This window comes from Mastomys coucha, unplaced genomic scaffold (assembly GCF_008632895.1).
Source record: "Mastomys coucha isolate ucsf_1 unplaced genomic scaffold, UCSF_Mcou_1 pScaffold12, whole genome shotgun sequence".
Taxonomy (NCBI): domain Eukaryota; kingdom Metazoa; phylum Chordata; class Mammalia; order Rodentia; family Muridae; genus Mastomys; species Mastomys coucha.
This window is the reverse complement of record NW_022196894.1, coordinates 28,402,542-28,407,331: the sequence shown is the minus strand read 5'-3', so window position 1 is coordinate 28,407,331 and position 4,790 is coordinate 28,402,542. Positions and strand designations below refer to the sequence as shown.

At 47.8% G+C, this 4,790-nt stretch overlaps 1 long non-coding RNA gene across 1 annotated transcript; it reads left to right on the top strand.

The window, feature by feature from the left end:
- The first annotated feature begins 903 nt into the window (after positions 1–903).
- Positions 904–4,722, top strand: LOC116086378. Its single transcript, XR_004116897.1, has 3 exons — positions 904–1,125; positions 2,059–2,145; positions 4,608–4,722. It is a non-coding gene; the product is annotated as an uncharacterized LOC116086378 (long non-coding RNA).
- The last annotated feature ends 68 nt before the right edge of the window (positions 4,723–4,790 follow it).

The following is a 4,790-nucleotide window of genomic DNA, read 5'->3' as shown; positions in this document are numbered from 1 at the left end:
CTGGGTGGAGGATCATCAGGGAGCACTGAGCCCAGGGCAGCTGGGCGGAGGATCAGCAGGGAGCACTGGGCCCATGGCAGCTGGGCGGAGGATCAGCAGGGAGCACTGGGCCCAGGGCAGCTGGGCGGAGGATCAGCAGGGAGCACTGAGCCCAGGGCAGCTGGGCGGAGGATCAGCAGGGAGCACTGGGCCCAGGGCAGCTGGGTGGAGGATCAGCAGGGAGCACTGAGCCCAGGGCAGCTGGGTGGAGGATCAGCAGGGAGCACTGGGCCCATGGCAGCTGGGTGGAGGATCAGCTCCCCTCTGACCCTAACTTTGGGCAACAGCTTTAGGCCACCAGGCATAGGACACCCACCCAAATTCAAGGGCTTTTGGTTTCAGTGATTAACCTGCATGTGACTTGTGTCAATAGACAACAGTGGGACTTCATAGTTTTAAAGGCTGCTGCTTAACTTAAATCAAGTTGAAAACACCCTATCCTTTGGGTAGAATTCAAGGATGATCTCAGAAACATTGGCTTGGCCCCTGAGTCTGAAAATGTCTCTGCCTCCCTTCTCTTTAATGCTATTATCAGTAGGTTCTGCTATCAAGAAGATAAGCTTGCTCTAGGATTTCAGCAACTGCCACCGTGTGTGCGTCACAGAAGCTGTAGGGCCGGTAGAAAGACCCAGGCAGATAGGCGGCAGCTACAGTGCCAGACATTGAGTGTCAGAGTGGCCATGTGTACTTAAGCACTGAGAGTGGCCAGGAGACACTGGAGTCACTTAGGGGGAAAAGAATCTGAGGAGGGCTGAGGACTCTGCAGGGCCTGTCCAGTAGCAAAGCGATGGCAGAGGAAGAGGTTTGGCAAGCAGATAGGTGCAGCTGGGCACTGAGCTGAGGTCTCAGTGGTGTGGGTGCTGAGGGAGGAGGTTGACAGAAGCCACAGATGTGGCGGGAGGAAGGGGTCTGAGTCAGCGTGTACAGGAGGGCAGTGCTGTTGCAGGGTCCAGGCGTTTTGTGGATCCTAAAGTAGTGCTGATTTATTCTTTCTGGCATTTTGTCCCTACCTTGCCCTGTGTGAAGGCTAGTAGGCCCAGCACCAGTGAGATACAGACAGAAGGGGACAGCCTCACAGCACCCATGGTAAGTGCTGGCCTTTGAGTAGCTCGTAGAGGAACCTTGAGAAATGGGGAGGTGGGAAAGTCTCACGTTTTTGTTTTTGTCGCTTCCCCTTTAGGGATTCTCTGGAAAGTCTTCATGTTTCTCAAGAAGTGTTGGTTTCCAGCCAAAACATTTATGCATATTCACACACACACACACAGACACACACATGCATGCACACATACACACAGACACAGATACACACACAGACACAGACACACACACACACAGACAGACATGGACACACACACATACACACAGACACAGACACACATATAGAGACACACACAGAGACACAGACACACACAGACACACATACAGACAGACACAGACACATACATACTCACATAAACACATACACACACGCACAGACATAGACACACACGCATGCACACACACAGAGACACACACAGACAGACACAGACACATACACACAGACACACATACACACAGACACACACACAGTCACAGATGCACACACATACACAGACACAGACACACACACATACACATACAGACACACACATACAAACACACACATACACATACTTACACATATACACACCAGAGACACAGACACACACACATACACACAGACACAGACAGACACCCACTACACACACAAATACACACACACAAGAGAGAGAGAGAGAAAGAGAGACAGACAGACAGACACAGAGAAAGAGACAGAGAGACAGAAAGACAGAGAAACAAAGAGAGAGACTGACAGACAGGCTTACTGACAGAACAGGTTTACTGTTCCTTCCTGAGAGTTTAAATATGGGACTGTGGGGCATCAGAAGATACTTCTTGGGGGACAAGGGTACTGGAGCAAGAATGAGAACACAGAACAAGGAAGTGGATAAGCAAGTTCTAACTTTTGTTTTCAAATGATTTTCTGCTTTCCAACTGGAGGACCAAGAAAATAGGGAGGCCGGTGCATGCTTTGCTATTGTTTGGGGGTTTCTTGAATCTTAACCATCTTGGATCTGTTGAGTTGAGGTAAGTTCTCAGTACCCTAGCAATCCCAAGGTCCCCAAATTTGCCAGAGGGAGATGGTTGGGCTGGTCTTCATTTCCCTCCATGGTGCCCCTTACCCTCTGCCACTTAGGAAGGGAGCCAGGAAGTCCTGGAAACAGCTGACCCTGCACTACGTGGTGGCCTCAGAGCATCTGGCCCCTGGCTGGGAACAGCTCAGTCTTCTGGGACTGGGAGGTGGTGAAGGATCTCCACATGGACAGACCTACTGAGGGAGGGGACAGCAGTGACCCGGCATTGCCTTTGTCTTGGCACCTGTGGCTAGAACAGCCTAGACCCATTCTGTTCTGGCTGTTAGAGGGCAAGGTAGTAATGGATGGGGAGAGGACAATGGTATTGACTTTTTAGTAGGCAAGAGAAGAGAAGACAAGAGAAGAAAAGGGAAAGAAGCCAAGGACCAGGTAACCTCTCTTATCTCTGCTTACATCCGAGATCTCTAAAGTCATATTTATTCCCAGAACATTCAAAAGACACAGATGTGTGGGAGATGTGTGGATTCTGCTGTGACCAGGCACCAGTCACATGGCAGGGCCCAGGCTTTCAGATGAGCCAGACTCATGAGTTTAGGACTCTAAGACTCCCTGGCCACCAGTCTGTCCAGCCCAGCAGTGTGGCTGTGAAGACCTCTGTTGCTGTAGTTGATTAATCTGCTCTAATCTCCCTTGTGGTGACAGGTGGTTCCTCGCTATCTGCCCCAATGCTCTAAATTCTTGAACGAAAGACACACATACAACCTTATATTTAATAAGCTCAATGGCCGGACCACTCCCAAACTTCCACATTGCTAAAGCCTTCTCTCCAATATTCCTGAATTATTACTTACTATAATCTGTGTTCCATCTTTGCTATTCTAGACCCAATTGGGTGAGGGGGCGCCCTGGGGCCACTCTCCCCTGGTTCTTACATGATTGTACATTCTCTCTTCTGCAGCTTTCAAGCCTGATCCTTCTGCTTTCCTGGCATAGCAGTACTAAATCCCTCTTCTTCCTTGGGTTTCCTGGCCCAGGAAATCTAAAGTCCTGCCTCTGTCTCCCTGCCCAGCTATTGGTGCCCAGCAACATTATTTAGAAATTAGAACCAACTGGGGGGGACAGGGACCCACAACGTCTTACATGTGGCATTCTCTCAAAATTTGGGAATCCATAATGCAAGCATTAAACCAAATCCACAGCAGACCTCAGCAGTTTGGCTACTATGCTGGAGTGTGATCTGAGCGGCCCTCATGGTTTGGTGCAGTGAAGAATTAAGAAGGTGGTGATTCAATCCATTATTTGCAGAGGCAGGACCTGTAGAAAGTTGTTAAGAATAGATAAGGTCATGGGCGGGGCCTGATTATGAATCCTTGTGGCTTTATAAGAGAAGCAGAGATCAGATATGCACAGACAAGCACACACTGCCATCATGTGATATTCTGGGCTGTATTGGTATTCCATCAGCAAGAAAACAGTCATAGATGAGGGCCCCAGACCTTATATTTTGGCTATTAACTATGGCCAAAATAAACCTCTTTCCCGTAGAAAGTATCCTGCTTCAAATTTAAAATAAAAACTTTTCTTTATAAAGTAGTCTGCTTATGAAGGCTTATTTTGTTACAGTAGCAAACAATGGACTAATATCAAATACTGCCCCAAGGATTTCCCATTTTTCCAGAACTCAGAATACAAGCAATGACTGAGTAGGGTATGAAACTCTGGTTCCCTTGGCATGCTTATTCCTCTGTCCAAACCTGATATAAGATATGAAGACACCCCTCTCTCTCTCTCTTTCTCTCTTTCTCTCTTTCTCTCTCTCTCTCTCTCTCTCTCTCTCTCTCTCTCACACACACACACACACACACACACACATCTTTTACCAGCATCTGTTGGAGTTACTTGTAGGTAGGTGGGTCATGGGTCATTTCCTCCTGGGAAATGTTCTATTCTCCAAATGAGGACCATGTTGACATCAACTCTGGATCCTGGTGCCCCAAAGCATTGTGAAAGCTTACACAGTAAAGGGGCAAGAGCTTAGCAATAAGTCCTCCAGTACCAGTTCTGTAGTCATGTGCTTACAGGTAACATTAAATGGACTGAGAAAGTATATATGTACTTAGGAGAGAGAGAGAGAAAGAGAGAGACAGACAGACAGACAGACAGACAGACAGACAGACAGACAGACACAGAGACACAGAGACAGAGAGACAGAAACAGAGAGAAAGAGAGTAGAAATAAGTAAAGAAAAGAGACCATGTATTTGAGATTGAGCAAGGGGGTGCATGTTACGGGAAAAGGAGGAAGAGAAATAATGTAATTTATTGAAATTATTTTCAAAGTAAAAGTTATTATGTAAAAAAGATACCCAGACCTAGTAGTTTGTTCCTCCTATGGCTAGAAAACCCAGAGCAATGGTCATGTGTCCTATCACATATGTGGACTCCCTTCCCACAGCCTGGACAGTATCGGAAAGCAAAACAGTGCCACGGGCCCCAGGGCTGCGGCTGCCCACCTGTTGTTGAGTGAAACCTGGTTCCAGTTACATTCAAAAGCTCCACCCCCACAGAGGAACAAGGAAGTCACTGATTGGACTGTTACACTGACGTATTTTGGGGGGAGTGGTTTTTGCCCCAGGTA